General features: G+C 48.8%; 1 long non-coding RNA gene across 1 annotated transcript; it reads right to left on the bottom strand.

Moving 5' to 3' along the window:
- Positions 1–11,746: 11,746 nt before the first annotated feature.
- On the bottom strand, positions 11,747–20,465 carry LOC123589314. The gene is made up of 4 exons (XR_006708254.1): positions 20,321–20,465; positions 19,053–19,161; positions 16,419–16,512; positions 11,747–12,849 (listed from the first exon to the last, which is right to left on the bottom strand). It is a non-coding gene; the product is annotated as an uncharacterized LOC123589314 (long non-coding RNA).
- Positions 20,466–20,682: the final 217 nt, after the last annotated feature.

The following is a 20,682-nucleotide window of genomic DNA, read 5'->3' on the forward strand; positions in this document are numbered from 1 at the left end:
AATAGAAAGCTTATTTTGGAAAACTGCTAAGGATCAAAAAGCTGGCACGCGGGCTCTCAGCATATTGAAAATGCAAACACCAGTTAAATAACGGTGAATCGCAGGGACATTTTGATCAGAAATGTTTTTTGTAGGAAAGAGTATCTTGAAAAAGTCATTCTGCATGGGGTTTTTAGACACCGGCGAGGTCCTCTGTATACTGATCGCGTTTCTGACAAAAGCTTCTGTATCTTTGCAGAGAGGAAGCTAAATGTCAAAGTGGTGACAAATCGGGCGTCTGGGTGGCTCAGTCGGTTAAGCGTCCAACTTTGGCTCAGGTCATGATCTCCAAGTTTGTGGGTTTGAGCCCCTCATCGGGCTCTGTGCTGACAGCTTGGAGCCTGGAGCCTGCTTCGGATTCTGTGTCTCCCTCTCTCTGCACCTTCCCCACTCACACTCTGTTTCTCTCTCTCAAAAATAAACATTAAAAAAAAAAAACCAACAAATCGGTGACAATTCCTTCACCGTGCTGATGTCAGCCAAGGCGTCCTCATCCTTCAGCTCCTGACCTTCTGGCAAGATGGACAGGTGACCTCTTTGCATATGGTAATCACCCAGGTATGTTACCTTCATGATGACTTCCTCTGAATGTAAGTGTCTAAGTCATATTCTTAGGTGAAGTTACCTCTGAATTATCCAAAGTATGTTTGAGAAGTAACATTGTTTCCAGGCTAGTGTAAGAGGTTCTCCCGTACTGAGCAATTTGGTGGCACCGTTGGTCGGTCATTTAAGGATTTGGACGGTGGGACTTGATAGGTCCAGGGAGGAGAATGATTTATTGCTCTTCAGGTGATTGGAGGAGGAGGTGGGTGAGGTGGGACATTGAGGGGGTGCTGATTGGACCAAATTAAGATCCGCCTCCTTCCGCCACGGTGTGGTAGCCAGATTTTAAAGACTCTTCAGCCAAAGTTGAATTCTCTCCAAGCTAATCATTTCATGCTGGTTTTGATTTATTTTATTTATCTTCTTAAAAAAATTTTTTAACATTTATTTATTATTGAGAGACAGAGAGACACAGAGTGTGAGCAGGGGAGGGGCAGAGAGAGGGGGAGACACAGAATCCGAAGCAGGCTCCAGGCTCTGAGCTGTCAGCACAGAGCCTGGCCCGGGGCTCGAATTCACAAGCAGTGAGGTCATGACCTGAGCCGAAGTCGGACACTTAACCGACTGAGCCACCCAGGCGCCCCTATTTTTTAGTTTTGTAACATTTTTCAGAGAGAGAGTGCCAGCAGGGGAGGGGCACAGAGAGACAGGGAGTTACAGAATCTGAAGCAGACTCCAGTCTCTTAGCTGTCAGCACAGAGCCTGATGCAGGGGCTTGAACCCATGGACCACATGATCATGACCTCAGCTGAAGTCGGACACTTGACCGACTGAGCCACCCAGGCGCCCTGAAATGGGAACCGAAATTTAATAAGATGGAATATTCTGGCTAGCCAGGGGTTTTCTGCAAGTCAGCACAATAACTGTATCTGCAGATCTTGTCTCCTCGGTTTTCAAGTCTGTGTGTGCAAGTCCCAGGAGCGTTACTTTACTGGCCCAAGCAAGGGGCATGTGCGTGGCGGGGCCTTGGGGGTCCAGGAGGACTGAGCTGGCACCGTGGATCTCCCAGCTTTCATCCTTCAGAGGAATAACCTCTTCCTCATCTTTGTGTCTCGGCATGTGGTGCCGCGTGGGCTTTTGACTCCTGGGAGGAGCTGGGTAATCAGCATAAAAAGGAAATCAAGCTTTTAATTGATCATTAGGAATTGCTTCTTTCCGTGCCTGATTCTGGTGTTGCCTTCTGGGCTCATTTCCTACACGGTAAGAAGTGTGATGAACTGTCCATCCCGGGTACGGTGCAGACGCAGCCGTTTCTTGTGATTCGCAGTTGCAAAGTCTAGAAAGTCACGCTGGACCCTGAATGAGCAAACGCTGAAGCCTCTCTCCCCGGGGAAATGCGGGCCCAAATGCCTGCGGGCCTCTGATCCCGTTTTCATCCACGGATCAGTACGTAACCTGTTTTATGACGGGCTGTGCTCACAGACACCTTATTTAACATACACCGTCAGTTCACGCACGGTGAACTCACGGCCCCCGGTGGTCTAACTCCCGCCTGAACAAAGCCTACGGACAAGGTACTTTGTCCACGAGCCCATCTCGGCACCCTGCACTGGGGAGAGGGAACGTCTTTTCCAGCAGCAAGATCATCAGCAGATAGACACAAGTGAGAGCAAAGCGGGTGTGAACAGATTCGAAAAGCACACTTCTCTGCAGCGGGGGAGCTGGGGCAAGACGGCGGTGGCGGACCTCAGCTGGGTCAGGAGACTCCAGGCGTCTGCCCTTCTGAACGTGTCCGTGAATGACCGCCAAAGTGTCGGGGACAGCGTTTGGAGTTACAGGCACATTTTATCACGTGGGCGGTTTCCCAAATACGGAATCTGTGAATAATGAGAACCGACTGTCTACCTGGGGAAAGAAACGTTTTCATCGAGAGTGAGTCTGGAAGGTGAATGCTGAATTATTTTATTGTATGTATTATCTTTTTTTTGTGTGTTTATTTTTGAGAGAGACACAGACAGACAGAGTGTGAGCCGGGGAGGGGCAGAGAGGGAGGGAGACACAGAAGCCGAAGCGGGATCCTGGCTCGGAGCTGTCAGCACGGAGCCCGATGCGGAGCTCGAAACCATGAATTGCGAGATCATGACCTGAGCCGAAGTCAGATGCTTCACCGGCTGAACCGCCCAGGTGCCCCTGAATGCTGAATAATTTTAGAAGGTTGATTCTTTTTTGAAAAACTGGATGATCAGGGAAACAGCGCCAGGGCAAGCCCCATTTTCGCTCTACTGCCATTGTGGCTTCTGAACCGGAAGGGAGGAATTCAGCACGGTGACGCCCCCCTCCCGCCCTGCAAGAGTCCCTTGAAGATCAGGACAGCGGCCGCAGGTGGAAGGCCCCCAAAGCAAGCATGTGACGCGTGAGAGAACTTATGAATGTGCGCAGGTGATCTGTCCACACGGGTGTCGGTTTCCCTGCTCGTGGAAAACACTCCGACAAAAGACGTTTTTTTTTTTTTTAATTAATTTATTTTTTTTTTTTAATTTTTTTTTTCAACTTTTATTTATTTTTGGGACAGAGAGAGACACAGCATGAACGGGGGAGGGGCAGAGAGAGAGGGAGACACAGAATCGGAAACAGGCTCCAGGCTCTGAGCCATCAGCCCAGAGCCTGACGCGGGGCTCGAACTCACGGACCACGAGATCGTGACCTGGCTGAGGTCGGACGCTTAACCGGCTGCGCCACCCAGGCGCCCCAAAAGACGTTTTTAAAAGACGGAGGGGAAAGGGGAAAAGGAAAAACCTGCAAGCCACTCACCTTGTCTTTATCCCTAGAGTAGAATGGGGTGCATTGAGTTTCCCGAGCCATTTCTCTGGAACCCAACGTCTCAGGGAGCGGAAGGTCGACTACCCTAAAATCTGATAAGAGTCTCATATTCAGAACGGGCCAGTTCTGTGCACAGCCTCAATGGGAGACACAAGCCAGGTGCTTTCACGACACACTGGGATTGCTTTGTGATCCAGCCGAGACACCGGTGTTATCGAAGGGTGATGGGGTGCCCTTCCGACGTTTATAGTGCGTGCATGCGTGTGGCTGCCGGCGTGGGACACTTTTTCTGGGGTCAGCGCCATTCCCTCTCTCCTCTTTGTCGTGTCTTTACACCTCTTCTGTAGATCCTGGGATGGGGCAGGGATGAGGGTGCACGAGGAAAAAAGTGGAGCTATTTAAAGGAAACAGCAAGCAGTATTTATAAAAGTCTGAGACCAAATTCAGTCTGTGCGGTTTATGCAAAGTCCATGTAAGTTGTATAATTACACACACACGTTGGCATCTCCAGCTGTATACGTCTCTAGAGTGCCCTTGGGAGTTTCGGATTCGAGACCCACAGAGCAGCCCTGATCTCGACGGATGACCCCACCGTTCCTCTCCTGTGGCCCGGCAGCCCGGCCCACCGACGTGCTCACACGCAGCGCTTTGACCTTCACACAACAAAGGTAACTTCTCTCACAATGAAGCCGTCTCAGACGGAATCTACGTCATTCTACAAAGGCTTCAGGGCACATTAGGGAAGAAACTTTTGCTTTTCAAGCCAAGAATGTCCTATGCTACAGAACAGGCTGTAGCAAACAGGAGGCTCCCAGAAACAACCTGTGCAGGTGTTCACAATGGATTCCTGCTGGAAGGTTCTGGATGTCTCAGAAAATAGGTTTGGGGCGCCCGGGGGGCTCACTGGGTTAAGCCTCCGACTCTTGATCTCGGCTCAGGTCATGATCTCACGGTTTGTGAGTTTGATCCCAGCATGGGGCTCTGAGCTGACAGCACAGGGCCTGCTTGGGATTCTCTCTCTCTCTCTCTCTCTCTCTCTGCCCCTTTCCCAATCCTGCACTCATTCTCTCGAAATAAATAAACATAAAAACAGAAAATAGGATTAGAACATAATGTACTTAAAAAAATTTTTTTTTTAAATTTTTGAGACAGAGCATGAGCAGGGGAGGGGCAGAGAGAGAGGGAGACACAGAATCTGAAGCAGGCTCCAGGCTCTGAGCCGTCAGCACAGAGCCCGACGTGGGGCTCGGACCCACGAACCACGAGATCATGACCTGAGCTGAAGTCGGATGCTTCACTGACTGAGCCACCCAGGTGCCCCAGAACATGATGTACTTTTAAGAATGCAATGGAACGTAATCTCAGAAATGGTTAATGTAACCCAGGATCCAGTATTCAAAGTGTGGCCTCTGTTTAACGGCACCAGAATGAGAAGGAATAAGTCCCGTACCTCTCAAGGCAGGGATGCTTTCAGAGATAAGAAGTCGAGGGAAGGCCGCCACATGGCATGCCAGGGTCGTGGGGCCCGTCCCTCGACCTTGGGCAGCAGGTCTGTCCTGGCAGTACAGCAATGCTGTGACATTCGGTGTTATGACAGTGCATCACAGCCAAGAACTCAGGACAGCCTGACTGAGCCAGAGTGTGGACGGGTGCACGACCCCCATGTCACCCCTCGAGAGCAGGGGAGCTGGGGCGGCGAGACCAAAGGTTTGGCACCCGAACCTGTGCCTTCCTTATCATTTGCTACAGGTCTGGAAACAAATGACGGCATCCCGGACCTCTGTGTCCTCGCTCAGCGGACACACCAAGGTTCTGGGTCGAGTGCCATCCCGCCACAAAGTTCACATCCCGTGGGAAGCTCAGAATGCGACCTAACGTGGGAATGGGGACTTTGCAGGTGCAATTAGGAGAGGTCACACTGGATTAGGGTGTGCTCGGAGTCTAACGGCTGGTGTCCTTACCAGAAGGCAAGACCCAGACGCACACGGAGGGACAGCGCCGCCTGCCAGCAGGAACAGACTGGAAGGATGCGGCCACCACCCGAAGAAGGTCAGGGATGGCTAGCAGCACCCCGGAGCTGGAAGAGGTCAAGGACTCTGCCCGAGAGCCTCTGCGGGGAGTGTGGCCCTGCGCACACCTTGATTTAGGACTTTCGGCCTCCAGAACTTCTGTTGTTGGAGGCCTTTGAGTTTGTGGTTGTTTGTGACCGTAGCCCCAGGACACTGACGAGGGTGCCCGCAGGGGCCGCTCCACCAACCAGACGTGTCCCTGGGGACACACCTTTGCCCTTCCTGCCTTCTGCACAAGAAAAAGCTACAAGTGACAGCAGAGGGAAGTGAGGCCAGGCCAAGCACAAGACTTCGGAACCATTTTCAGAACAAGCAGGGGCTTTGTTCGATTGACGGCGTCTCCAGCAGTGCCTGGCACAGTGTATTTTTTTTTTTTTTAATTTTTAAGCTTTTTTTTTTTAATGTTTTATTTATTTTTGAGAGAGAGAGAGAGACTGAGCACAAGCTGGGGAGGGGCAGAGACCAAGGGAGACACAGAATCCGAAGCAGGCTCCAGGCTCCGAGCTGTCAGCACAGAGCCCGACGTGGGGCTCGAACCCACGAACCGTGGGCTCATGACCTGAGCCAAAGTTGGGCGCTTAACTGACGGAGCCACCCAGGCACCCGAGAACTGTGTATTTCTTTTTTTTTCTTTTAATTTTTTTTTTTTCAACGTTTATTTATTTTTGGGACAGAGAGAGACAGAGCATGAACGGGGGAGGGGCAGAGAGAGAGGGAGACACAGAATCGGAAACAGGCTCCAGGCTCTGAGCCATCAGCCCAGAGCCCGACGCGGGGCTCGAACTCACGGACCGCGAGATCGTGACCTGGCCGAAGTCGGACGCTTAACCGACTGCGCCACCCAGGCGCCCCAGAACTGTGTATTTCTTGAATGAACGCATGAGGGACGGAGTATGGAGAACAGGGTAAATCAGTGTTGCTGCTTTCCAAATGGAGGCAACAGGCTAAATGAATAACAAATAAATAAATGAAATGAAAAGTCGACACACAAAATGGTCACGAATATCATGAGTGTTAGAAGGAAGTGAGTAGAGTGCTGAGATACAAAATAACCGGGCGACCCAGGACGGAATCACATTGGCCGGGAGAGGCCTCTTTAAGGCAGGACATTTAAAAGAAAGAAAGAAAGAAAAAAAAAAAGGCAGGACATTTAAGGTGAGACTCATTAGTAAGGATGAGAAAGAGCCAAGCTTGGGGAGAAGGATTCCAGGAACACAGCAGGTGAATGCAAAGGCCCTGGGGCAGAAAAGAGCTGAAATTGTTCCCAGCACTGGAAAACCCCTCAGGACATGGCTTGATGGCTTGGCGAGTTGCAGATGAAGGGATAAGAGGGGAGGTCAGGAAGGGCTTCAGGGCCCGATCACCCCAAGCCTTGACAGGGTGAGCTGGGGGTGGGGGGGGAGTCAGATAAAATACAGGACACATAAGTTTGTAGTATAATCATGTCTCGTGCGATATTTGGGACACATAAAAAAATGATGCATTGTTTGTCTGAAATTTAACAGACGTCCGGTATTTTTATCAGCCAACTCTGGCAACTCTAGTTCTGAGAACTGAAAGAACTTGTGTCAAATGACTCAAGACTGAAAAAATGCTAAGTGGTTTTTTTTAAATAGAATTTCTCTTGTCTTAATGTTTATTTATTTATTTTGAGAGAGAGTATGTGTGAGCAGGGGAAGGGCGGAGAGGGAGAGAGAGAAGCCCACGCAGGCTCTACGCTCAGTGCGGAGCCCAAAGCGGGGCTCGATCCCATAAACCCTGGGATCATGATCTGAGACGAAACCAAGGGTCAGACGCCCAACTGGCCGAGCCACACAGGCACCCCCTACTCAGAAGACTTTTACTCTGAAATTCGTTCATGCTGCTTTCTCCCTTCCCTTCTCTGGGGCTCCCGACCAGCAGGTGTAATGGACATTCAGTCTCCCCACTTGTGGGTGGTGGGCGCCGGGGGGTTTGGGTTTGCTTGGGGAAGTCTCTGGAGGAGGTTAGCCAAGGAAGGTACATGTTCTGGGTCATTTTTTTTTTCCAGCAAAGATTTCTTTTTATCGAGGTGGAATTCATATAATGTAAAAGTAACCGTTTTCACGTGAACAATGCGGTGACCTTCAGTGTTAGAGAAGATGCAGAGATCATTCCCCCCTACGCCAACTCCACGGGTCCCCAGCGGGTCCTCTACAGATCGTCCATTTGTCCCCTGAAGCCCACCCCTCTGCCCGAGCCCTCCCTCACGCTGACCCCATTTCTCTCCCTGGGCTGATCTGTTTTCTTTCAAACCCACAGGTAACAATAATAAAAATAATTGTGAGCAACTAATGGGAACTGATCGCTGCCTTAGATGCTGGGAACTTGCTTGTTTATTTGCCAGAAGAGCTCTGTGACTAGCTTCTATCATTATCCCCTTTTTAGAGTGGAGTCCACTGAGGCACAGAGAAGTTAACTTACCATTTTCTTTGTGAAATGTGTGCTTGGAGTTTTAAAAAGGCTTTCTGACACCTCAATAATGCCTACAGTTATGAATCCTAAACCAGAAGCCAGCAGAGTCGGTAACAGTCGCTCACTACAGGGTCAGAATGAGAATTTAGACGGATATGGCTCGTGTATCGAACATTCGCGTTACCACTGGCATTGTTCTGTGGTTTAAAACATCACTGTTGCTAACATCGCGTTCCCAGCCATGCAGCCGCTGGCGGGAGGAAAGAATAACTAAGACCTTTACGGCTTCTGACTTTTATAGCCCCTGGTCTGACGGTGGAGGATGAGTTCATAGGTGCTGTCGTCACATGCTATAAATACAACTTCATATTTTGTGCCTCGAGGTGGGATTTCGATACACCTTTAAGGGTAACATTTTCCTGGGTGAACTTTTTAAAAACACTTTTCATGTTTATTTATTTTTGAGAGAGAGAGAGAGAGAGCATGTACAGAGGACGGGCAGAGGGAGAGGGAGACACAGAATCAGAAGCAGGCTCCAGGCTCCGAGCTGTCAGCAGAGAGCCCAATGTGGGGCTCAAGCCAGTGAACCGTGAGATTGTGACCTGAGCCGAAGTCAGGCACCTCGCCCACTGAGCCACCCAGGTGCCCCCTGGGTGAACTTAAACAAGTGCGATAGATTTTTTAAGAAGCAGAAAACAAGTGCATGAAATTCTTGTCTACGCTGCATGTAGTATGGATAAAAGCAATATGAGTTCCCATTGGAAAATGGTGTTAATCTTGAGCAAATGACTTTGTGAGTTGTTGGATGCTACTGGGACCCGCCTATTTGTGTGATCGGTGAATTTTGAATGAATTCTTTCCAGGAACATTAACCACAGTGAAATGTTCTGGACAGGGGTATTAGTAACATCTCCTAATTAATTAAAAAAGAAAAAAGGTAATTACATTCTCTGTCAGGGCCGTTAAATCATTTTCTGCTTATGAATTCTTGAAGCTGCTTGAGATTTGCTCAGATCTTTACTTGAGCTGGTTAAAGACAAACAAGCATGAGCTTGTAATAAACATTTAAGAGTGTGGCGGCTGCCCGGGTTGGGTCAAGCGGGGTTGGAGGAACTAGGAAGTTTGTGGAGAGAATCTGATGAACCCGCACCCACCCTCCAGGCACCTCCCTTACTCCCCCCTCCAACCACCTCCCTCACTCCCCCTCCAGCCCCCTCCCTCACTCCCCGCTTCCAACCACCTTCCTCACTCCTGCACCTGGAGATTGGTTTCTGGACCTTAGCACAGCAGCCGGGCGCTGAGGCTGACAGTGAACAGGACGAGTCTGTGGGAACGAGGGCTGAGACCCCTATGTCAGCGTGTCCTTCCTCAGCCCCATTGATGCTTGGGGTCGGATTCTTTATTGCGGGGGCTGTCTGATGCACATGCACAGTAGGATGGTGGGAGCACCCTGTCCTCTATGCACCGGCTGTCACATCACCATGTGTCCCCTGGGGGACAGTCACTGAGCTTAGTTGGCTGGAGGAACTGAGCAGGCCATATTTGAGGGTGGGGGCCAGATTTAGCAAATGAAACTACAGGACGCTGGGTTAAAGTTGAATCTCTGCTACACAATGAATAATTTTTTTTTTTTTTGTATTATATGTCTCAAATATTGCATGGGCGGTACTGGGTCCCCTGTATTTTTTTTTTTTAAGTTGATTCATTTATTTTGAGAGAGAGAGGGAGAAAGCACCAGTGGGGGAGGGTCAGAGAGAGGAGAGAGAGAGAATCCCAAGCAGGCTCCACGCTGTCAGTGCAGAACCCGCTGTGGGGCTCGAACCATGAATTGTGAGATCGTGACCTGAGCCAAAATCAAGAGTCGGCTACTCAACTGACTGAGCCACCCAGGTGCCTCGCGAATGTGTCTTGCTAGCAGACTCAGTTCCTCGTCAGCTTTCCGGCTTTGATGGAGCCAGTGGCCAGGATGGCAAGTCCCATGGCCGGCAGCTCAGGCCGTCAGTCCAACAGACCTCAGATTACTGAGTTCTGCCAGCAGCCGCCTGAGCCTAGAAGATTCTTTCCAGCTGAGCCCCTTCAGATGAGGCCCCAGCCCTGGGTGACACCCTGAGACAGCCCCGGGAGACCCCACGCAGAGGACCCAGCAAAGCCATGCCCACCGCCTGAGCCACAGAGACGGTGATGACAAATGGGCTCGTCCCAAGCTCCGTTTTGGGGCAGCTTGTAACAGAGCAATAGATTCCTCGTGCCTTCCCTTTGCACAAATGAGATCGCACGCTGGCCGCTGTTGTGAGCGCTCTAAGAAACTACACACAAGAGCTGCCGGAACGAGGGCCAAGGGGTACAGACTGACGGTGCCTCCATCGGGCACAGAGCGGTGCCCTTGTCTCCCTGGGTTTTTTCACCAAACAGTAACTTGCTGCCCTAACGGTGTGACAAGCGAGGTCGGTGTCAAGCCATACGTAACATTGAAGAAAATGTGCAAAAAGGCTGGGCCACCTGGGTGGCTCGGTCGGTGAAGCGTCTGACTTGGGCTCAGGTCATGATCTCACAGTCCATGAGTTCAAGCCCTGTGTTGGGCTCTGTGCTGACATCTCAGAGCCTGAAGCCTGTTTCGGATTTCTGTGTCTCCTTCTCTCTCTGTCCCTCCCTGCTCGCGTGCTCTCTCTCACTATTTATTTATTCAAAACTAAATAAACATTAAAAAAAACCAAATAGGGGCGCCTGGGTGGCGCAGTCGGTTAAGCGTCCGACTTCAGCCAGGTCACGATCTCGCGGTCCGTGAGCTCGAGCCCCGCGTCGGGCTCTGGGCTGATGGCTCGGAGCCTGGAGCCTGTTTCCGATTCTGTGTCTCCCTCTCTCTCTGACCCTCCCCTGTTCATGCTCTGTCTCTCTCTGTCTTAAAAATGAATAAACGTTAAAAAAAAAAAAAGAAAAAAAGAAACTGTTCAAGGTTGCCATTACCACGTCTAAGCAGCTCTAGATTATATGAGTGCCAGTGGGCGTGGTTGTGACCCGTTAACACTTTATGGACACTTAAATTCGAATTTCGTATCATTTCCACATGTCGTGAACTAGTCTTCTTTTGATTTCTTCAGCCATTAAAAAAAAACCAAACGTAGAAAACATCGTATGGCGCACCAAGTCGTACAAAAAACAGGTGGCAGCCAGATTCAGTCCACAGTCCACTTGAAAGAATGCCGTGTGTCATTCTTGGGGATTTTTATTTTTTTATTTTTTATTTTTTTTTAATGTTTATTTACTTTTGAGAGAGAGAGACATAGTGCTAGCTTCCCTTCCTCTCTTGGTCCTTCTCCCATTTCATTCTGTTGCTTACATTTAGTCACCATGGATATATTTTCTCTTATCTGATATTAGGGATTTCTTAAGGACAATAATAATATTTTTCAAGGGATTTTAACACCTTTACTCCATATATCTCTTGTAGCTTCTCCTTTCATTTAAATGCTTCATCCCAAACTATTTCGCATGGGTCTTGTGTCTCAAAGTTTCTGAGGCCTTGGATGTCTTAAGAACAACATATATTTTAAAGTTTATTTATTTTGTAAGGGAGGGAGAGAGAGAGAGAAGGAGAGAGAGAATCCCAAGCAGGCTCTGTGCTGTCAGCTCGGAGCCCAATGCGGGGCTCTATCCCACGACCAGTGAGATCATGACTTGGGCCGAGGTCAAGAGTTGGCTGCTTAATTGACTGAGCCCCCAGGCGTCCTTTAAAATTATTACTATTGAGGTATAATCCATATATTGTAACATTAATTCTTTTCAAGCATACAGTTCGGCAGTTTCTAGTATATTCACAAAGTTGTGCGACCATCACCACACTGTAACTGGAGAGCATTTTTATCATGCAAAAAAGAACGCCCGTGTTCATTAGCATCCACTCCCTGTTTACTCCCACCCCCAGTCTCGGACAACCTCTGCTCTGATTTCTGTCTCTAGGGATTTGCCCCTTCTGGGCTTTTCCATGTCAGTGGAGGAAACTGTCCTCAACTCTACACCCGTTAGACACCCCCTCACATCAGATCTTTACCATGTCTTCTTCTTATGGGTTATATTGTGTCTCCAAACTATGTTTCAGTCTTAACCCCGAGGACCTCAGAATGTGACCTTATTTAGAAATAGGATCTTTGCAGATTTAACCAGCTTAAGATGAGGCCATTGGGGTGACCCCCAATCCAATATGATTGGTGTCCTTATAGGAAGGGAAATTTGGGCACAGAGGGTAGTTGATGTTAAGATAAAGGGATAAGATACGAGAAGTCTACACGCCCAGAAGTACCCAAGATGGTGGAAAAAACACAAAAAGTTGGAAGGAGCGAGGGGGATCCTTCCCTGGAGTCTGCACAGGGCTCCTTGCCCCATCTCCTTCCTGCACGCCGAAACCCTGGCCATTCCTCAGTTCCTTGAACACAGACGGGACAGCTTGGACCATAAGGATGGGGCCACATGGGTGAGCTGGAAAAAGCCTGGGTCCCTGACAGTTTTGCCAAGTAACCCTGGAGCATTTGCCTTTGGACTTACACGTGAGACAGAAACGTCTATCTTGCTTGCGTCTCTGGTATTTGTTTACTGTTATCTGCAGTCAGAATCAACTTCATGGGTGTGCTTCTTGCGTGGTGGCCCAGGGTTCCCCACCTGGAAGGGCCCTGTACCTGGTTTATCATCTGCTGTCGCCATCTTGAAATTCTGATTAATATTTGAACAAAGGGCTCTGTGTTTTCATCGTGCGCCGGGCCCTGAAAGTCGTGGAGGTGATTCTGTTTGCCACTGGATCTGATCCCCCATAATACAGTCTGACTCTGAAGGCTGCACTCTTTCTACTTCCTGGACAGCCATTCTTTTAGTGATCAAGTTCCAACATCAATCGTTTGTGCCCGGAGCGTCAGGGATGTGGATTGTTTTTGCTCCTTGGTGTCCATTCGCCTTTCTGTTAGAAGGACAGCAAATTTCCTTTTAATTCAAAAGTTTGGGATGGGGGGGGGGTGGTGGGAGGGGAGGAGGGGGGGAGAAGGAGGGGAGGGAGGGAGAGGGGGCCCACCCTAGCTCCAGGGTTGGGCATTTGAAGTAGGCTCATCAATGCTTTCCATTCCCTGGTCGTAGGGATTGATTCAGGGTGGGGTCAGTGACCCATTTCCAGCCAGTGACAGTCAGACCCAGAATCTGTATTTCATCCGTAGGGACAATGAGCTCCATAGGGGACGCAGAGAAGCTGAGACTTGGGTTTAAGCCTCCGGATTGGGTTGTTTGTTTGTTTTTGAGAGAAAAAGAGTGAGAGAGAGAGAGAGAACACGAGTGGGAGAGGAGGAGGGACAGAGAAAGAGGGAGACAGAGTATCTGAAATGGGCTCTGTGCGGACAGCAGCCAGCTGACATGGGGCTCAAACCCAGAAACTGTGAGATCATGACCTGAGCCAAGTCGGCCACTCAACTGACCAAGCCACCCAGCCACCCCAAGAGTTTTGTCTCAACTATCCCGACTTTTACTAGAACCAGTAAAATCCACCACCAGCACCACGATCCGTTTCCTTGAAAGCCAGTTGGATTGTATTTTGTCACTTGCAATGACAAAGGCCCTAATTAACCCATAAAATGAACCCATAAAATTTTCTCAAACAAAGCGCTACCTTCACAGTGCTATCTTAATGAAACTATTAAGGACTATCCTACTCGCAGGATTCTGATGCGTTGTTGTTGCTGTTGTTTTGGGGGCTCCTGTGACACAGCAGATCATATCTGGCAAAGTGACCAAGATATCTCATAGGGGCTGGGCAACTTCTGTATCACAGGGTCAGAAAGAATCTATCTGTTTAGCTATAGTACGCATTTAGGTCTTGAAGGAGTACACTCAGATACACAGGGGGAAAGGGAAAGGAGATGAACAACATAAAAAGTCTTTATCCAGGGACACCTGGGTGGCTCAGTCAGTTAAGCGTCCGACTTCAGCTCCCGTCATGATCTCACAGTTCGTGGGTTCGAGCCCCGTGCCGGGCTCTGTGCTGACAGCTCAGAGCCCAGGGTCTGCTTCGGATACGGTGTCTCCCCCTCTCTCTGCCCCTCCCCCACTCAGGCTCCGTCTCTCTCTGTCTCTCTCTCAAAAATAAACATTAAATTTAAAAAAATTAAAAAAAAAAGAGAGCCTAGCAAAATATAAATGAAAGGATGTGATATACAAAGTCTTTTTTTCCCCTGTTAATCCATAGCTTAAAGCCTTTGAAATAATTCGATCAGTGGTTGGTATCACATGAAATGGTGACCCCAGAGCAGTCTGTCAGTTCCCTGCGTGCCATTTTTCAACAGCATGGCGTAATTATAATGGACTTTATTGACACGATAAATATGGGAGCACAGGTGGTATCTGTTTCCAGTTGTCTAATTGAAGAAATAAAGATCTTGTAATATAGACTTGACATGGAGAATTTGTCAAGCCACAATAAAATTTTGCAATAGCTCTGACCTTGGGGTCATAAAAAGACTGATCAGGAGGAAAACATTTTTATGATCTAGGAGCGATTCCATTGACTTATTTCACTCTTTTCTCTGGAATGCCAAAATGGAGGGAACCGCTTCCCACTGCTGCTTTTCTAAACCCGAGCGGGAAAATCAATACAAATGCTGTCTGAAGTCAGGAGCTACCGTTAAGTAATAAAACACAGGTAACTTTTATTTTTAAGAATACTGACCCCAAAAGAGTGAGGGGTCCTGGAATTAAAAAAATTTTTTTTTTGTTTTTTAAATTTACATCCAGATTAGTGAGTATCTAGTGCAACAATGATTTCAGGAGTAGATTTCTTAGTGTCCCTCCCCCATTTAGCCCCTCCCCCCTCCCCCCACCCCTCCCGTAACCCTCAGTTAGTTCTCCATATTGATGAGTCTCTTGTGTTTTGTCCCCCTGTTTTTATATTATTTTTGTTTCCCTTCCCTTGTGTTCATCTGTTTTGTGTCTTAAAGTCCTCATAGAAGTGAAGTCTAGGATATTTGTCTTTCTCTGACTAATTTCACTTAGCATAATACCCTCCACTTCCATCCATGTAGCTGCAAATGGCCAGATTTCATTCTTTTTGATTGCCGACTAATACTCTGTTATACATTATACCACATCTTCTTTATCCATTCATCCATCGGTGGACATTTGGGCTCTTTCCATACTTTGGCTGTTGTTGATCGTGCTGCCATAAACATGGGGGTGCATGTGTCCCTTCGAAACAGCACACCTTTATCCCTCGGATAAATGCCTAGCAGTGCCATTGCTGGGTCATAGGGTAGTTCTATTTTTAGTTTTTTGAGGAATCTCCATACTGTTTTCCAGAGTGGCTGCACCAGCTTGCATTCCCAAGGGGTCTTGGAATTTGACCATTAATTAGCCTTTTGAAGCTAACGTCAACCGGTGTGAGAGAAAAAACATTGGTGATTTTCTTCAAAACAGATCAAAAGATCTTGTAATATGGAGTCGACATGGAGAACATCATCTTATCTTGCACAACTCGAATAACGTTTCACTTAGGGATAAACACAATAAGAATAATACCAGTTACGGGATTTCCTTCCACATTTTCCCATCCATCATTTCCCAGGGATGACTACCCCAACTACGGCCCTGAGGTGTGTAAAAAAGAAGCCGGGGAGGGTCATGCTTATTTACGTTTGACACAAAGTAGATCATGCCCCCAATTCAGCTGCAGGCTAGAGCTAGAAGCAGCCCTACAATGTGAATCTGCTGGTCTGCCTGTCGTCACCAGAACCACCAGAACGTAAAGGCTGATGCGGCTCAGGTCATGATCTCACAGTTTGTGAGTTCGAGCCCCATGTTGGGCTCTGTGCTGACAGTTGGGAGCCTGGAGCCTGCTTCAGATTCTGTGTCTCTCTCGCTGCCTCTCTCTCAAAGATAAATAAACATTAAAAAAATTAAAAACAAAAACAAAAAGCTTCGGTCCAGGAGATCGTGACACATACACAAATAAACACACCGTGTTTCCCTGCAGGGTTTGTACTTTTGTGTTCATCTGTGTCCCGCCGGACCTGTCCAAACCTTTTATTTGACAGATAAGGAAAACGATACTCTCAGAGTCTTGACCGACACCGCTCATTAGTGGCAAAGCTGAAATGTGACCAGACAGCTTGACTTTTAGTTCCTGCGATTCCTGCTAGCCCCTCCTAAACCCCAGGTATTTCCTTGTTTTAGATACGTGCATGCGCAAAGAATTCGCTATGATAAGAGAGCTCTGATGAGTGCATATGGAAATTAAGCACATTGAGACCTATCTGTCGTCCTTTTCTCAGAGTGATGATTTTAAATTTTGAAACGTCTTTGGTAATTGGGGTTTTCTCGTGCTTCCTTTGGCCCGTGCCAAAATATCGAACAACACAGATAAACGATTGTGCTCTGAGCAAATTACTGAACGTGTAAACAAACCTAACAAAGGCGAAGCCTGGGATTTGGACCCAGAATGAGAAAAGGGTGGTGCTGCGCACAGCTTTTCCCAAGCACCTGTATTCTTACCTTGGAGGACTTTTGGACTCTGGGACGGGCAGACTGAGCAGGAGTTATCATTCAAAGCGGTGGGGTGCCTTCATTCCAGGGAGCTCTGAAAAATCTTTTTTTTTTTTTTTTTTTTGAGAGAGAGAGGGACAGGGTGTGAGTGGGGCAGGGGCAGAGAGAGGGGGAGACGCAGAATCCGAAGCAGGGTCCAGGCTCTGAGCTGTCAGCACAGAGCCCGACGCGGGGCTCGAACTCACGGACCATGAGATCATGACCTGAGCTGAAGTTGGACGTTCAGCCGACTGAGCCACCCAGGTGCCCCTCGAGGGAGCTCTTATGAAAATGTTTTCTAGAAGTAATAATGCCATGACGAACGTGATGGACAATGAAGCGAAGGCAATGGAAGTAAAGACATTGTGCTCACGGGGTCACCAGGTGTCATATATCTTTAAATCTTTTATTTGTTTATTTTGAGAGAGAGAGAGCATGAGCACAAGTGGGGGAGGGGTAGAAAAAGGGAAGGAGAGAGAGAATCCCAAGCAGGCTCTATGTAGTCAGTGCAGAATCTGACGCAGGGCTCGATCCCATGAACCATGAGATCATGATCTGAGCCGAAATCAAGCATCAGATATTCAACCGACTGAGCCACCCAGGTGCCCCATGAAATTCATTTCTAAACATAAATACATTACCTACGTGCAAGTCTTGGGGAAATGGGCATGTTTTAGAGAAATGGTGGGAAAGTGGGGTAGCGTTTTAAACTGAGTCCAAATTCTAGAAAGTGATGAATGCCAAACTAGGGAATTGTGACTCGAATCCAGGGGTCTGCAAATGATGGCTCACAGGCCAGACGTAGCCCACTGCCTGTTTGGTAAATGGAGTTTTACCAGGACACAGACATGCCCATTTGTTCAGGTATTGTCTGTGGGTAGTTTTGTTTTGTTTTGTTTTTTTCACTATAAGGGTAGAGCGGAGTCATTTCAACAGAGACCATATGATCCCTTCCAGAAAAATATGGATTCACTCGATGATGGACAGTATTGAAGGTTCCAGAACAGAGAAGGGCTGTGCTCAGTCTGGCATGGGGGTGTAGGACGGGCTGGAACAGAGAGAGGTCCGAGTCACGCGACAGGATGCCACTGGAGCCCAAGTGAGAGTGGTTGCCATAAACATGGGGCGACAAGGACAGGTTCAAGAGACATTCCAGGAAAAACGGAACCTGCCACCTGGTTAGAGAAGAGCAGAGCAGCAGACGGGATTCAAGGCTACCTTTGAGGCTCTGAGCTCCGGTTACTAGCTGCACATCTGCCACAGAACTGCAAGACCAGCGGCTGGCCCGGGGTGAGCGTCTGACTTTGGTTTTAGCTCTACATCCCTGGTCCTTCGGGTGGGGCAAGCACCTGGGACGTTGCTGATGTGCGGCTGGAACGTGAGAGGTCTGTGATACAGTTCACGGCAATGCCACTGGTAAAGGTATGTTGCCATAAGCTAGGAGGGTTTTAACAAGTTGTGTGTGTCTGATGTGCGCTGTGATATAAAGTGGCCCATGACAGCCCTCCAGAGAGGTGCGCCCTTCGTAACATCCCAGCAGTAACTTCCTGGTGGGATCGACTGAGGGGCAGCCAGAGTGGGCTCCAAGATTCAAATGTGTCAGTGGTGTCCCCTCCCTCAGCGCATGTGGACATCAGGCACGGGGAGCATAGAAGGGACACACTGCCAGGCGCAGCAGTCCCTATGCGTGGACTACAGGCACTACGGGGTGCCCAGCCCGCTCACTGCTCACTTTACCACGGAGCATTGTGCACCTGGGGCCCTCATAGGTTCTCCAGTCCCTTCCGAGTTCCACCTCGATTCCGACTGCTTCCGGTCAGAGGTTACTGTTCTGTTTCTCCTCTCTGCTGGTGGAACAAGTCGAGTTCTTTCCGGCTTGGGCCACCCACACTTGAGAAGGGATCTGTTCTTCCCACAGCCCCCTGGATTCTGACTCAGCAGTTTGTATGGATCTTCCCCAGAACTTTCCAGAACGTTCTTGGGCTCTTGGTGCTTGGGCTACTACTCTGGAGTTGCTAGTGCTTTGTTTTTTCATGAATTCTCTGCCTTCTGATGCTTCTTCAAACCTTCCCGAGTCCTGCTCCCCCCAAATGTGCTTTCACTCTCCTCTCGTTTGCCCCAGCAGCCCCTAATCACTTTGCATTGCCCTTGAACCCTATCTAGTTCTTACCGTCCCATTCATGGGCTACCTTGCTCCTCTTCTCCAGACAAACGTGTGCAAAAACGTACAGAAATATCTGTAAGCGTTAGCACATCTAGAATCTACTTAAATGTTGGCTGGTCCCTGGATGGAGAGAGGAGTGGGGAGTGACACTAATGGTTGATCACTCAGTATTTCTGCGCCCGGGACGGATGCTGTAATCACAGGATCAACTTCAGAAAAGTTATTTTGTTGTTAAGTATATTAAAGGTGGTGTTGCAATTCATTAAAATAATTGCCAAGCTTTTCCTCCCGATTAGTAAGTGTAAAGTTGATTACTATATATTTTTCCTGTCACTCCTTTGTGACATATTCCTAAGATGGTTTGACAGGTGGAGTGCTCTGGGGAGGCGACGGGCACAGCCTCATACCATTTCTTTAGACAGACACGCAAGCTATCTTACCTCTGACCTTTGTTCGCTCACCCTTGACTCCTCCATCAAGTGGCAAGCCTAGGCATTCCTTGTCCTTGCTTCTGTTCACATCCATCCAAAACGCATTGACAAGTCAATTCTATTGTTAAGAACAAACCAAGTTGACAGAATTGCTATAAAAAACGGATGAAACGAATTCTTTTCGCAACAAGAGGGTCCCAATCTGATTATTAACATCAAACAACCCCACTGTTTTAGGCTCGTGTTTCCAAGCAGCGTGTCTTATGAAAAGCCTTTTGTGTCCCAGGCTGACTATGCTCGTTTAATCTCAGATAGCTTTCAGCGAAAATTAATTTACTAAGATATGAAATATACAAACAAAAGTTAAAAAAAAATATGACTCCCCTACTGAGGCTCAAGTGAAAAATGCTTGCAAACTGTTTTTATACTTTCTTTTTTTCCCTTTAAAATTGACTTAAAATGCCAGTTCATTCTTTTGGAAAGATCATGATATGTTCTTTTAAAGACAAAGACTGGAGAGGAAAACGGACAATTTTAAAAAGCTTTCTCTATTAAATTTGATATGTTGGGCATGTAGGTACTTTATTTGGCTTTTGATTGTTATTTGGGAAATTAAAAACTAACAAATGAGGAAAAGTAAAAGCTATGTTGGGATGGTAACATAAACTTGCCTCTGATGTTGTATTTTTCTTTTTCTTTTAATTTTTAAAATGTTTATTTATTTTTGAGAGAGAGAGAGAATGAGCAGGGGAGGGGCAAAGAGAGAGAGACGGGGAGAGACGATCTGAAGCAGGCTCCAGGCTCTGAGCTGTCAGCACAGAGCCCGACGCGGGGCTCGAACTCACAGACTGTGAGATCATGACCTGAGCCGAAGTCGGCCGCTTAACTGACTGAGCCACCCAGGCGCCCCTATGTTTCTCCTTTTAAAGGGACAAACTCAACAACTTCAATAATGGTACACGTGGACAAATCTAATAGCTCTAGCTGCTGGATCTTGACTCGTTTGCCCCTGGTTAGTACTCTAGTAACAATAATTCGTTTATGAGTCATTACACGAAAGGGATTTCCAAATGGTGGTAATGAAAATCACGAAGAGCCGGCAATTTTTGTCCGGCTCACCTGAGCCCAACAGCCGGCACCCGTAATGGCCCACCCGGTTGGCACCAGTGCCCCTCCCCCACCCGACACGATGGTGACAGCGCCCCGGGGCCTCCCGCGCCCTCCTCCCCGGGGGGGCTTCCTCCCGCGACCGCACCCTCAGGCACAGGCACGCGCACCTGCAGAACCTCGTCCAGCCGGGTCCTGGGACCCTGGGACTTCTGCTGGGCGCCCGACCTTCCGCAGCCCCGCCGCCCCTGCCCGCTGTCGGGGCCAGCGGGGACGGAAGAGCCGGGGGCCACGCACGCTCTAGTCTCCCGGAGCCCCGCCCCTCACCAGACGCGGTCGGAGCGGGACCTCTGGGCCCTCCGGGCGGCTGAGGGAGCGGGGCGGGGCCAGAGCGAAGGGCTGGGCGGAGCACGCGCCAGGGTGGAGGGCGCGGCGAGGCGCGGAGCGTGGGAGGGCGGGGCGTAGGGCGGGGCGAAGGCCGTTAGGGGCGGGGCCTGCGCTGACGGTCTCGCGGCGGGCGGGCGGCCGGCGC

Source organism: Leopardus geoffroyi, chromosome E3 (genome assembly GCF_018350155.1).
Source record: "Leopardus geoffroyi isolate Oge1 chromosome E3, O.geoffroyi_Oge1_pat1.0, whole genome shotgun sequence".
In the NCBI taxonomy this organism is placed as follows: Eukaryota; Metazoa; Chordata; class Mammalia; order Carnivora; family Felidae; genus Leopardus; species Leopardus geoffroyi.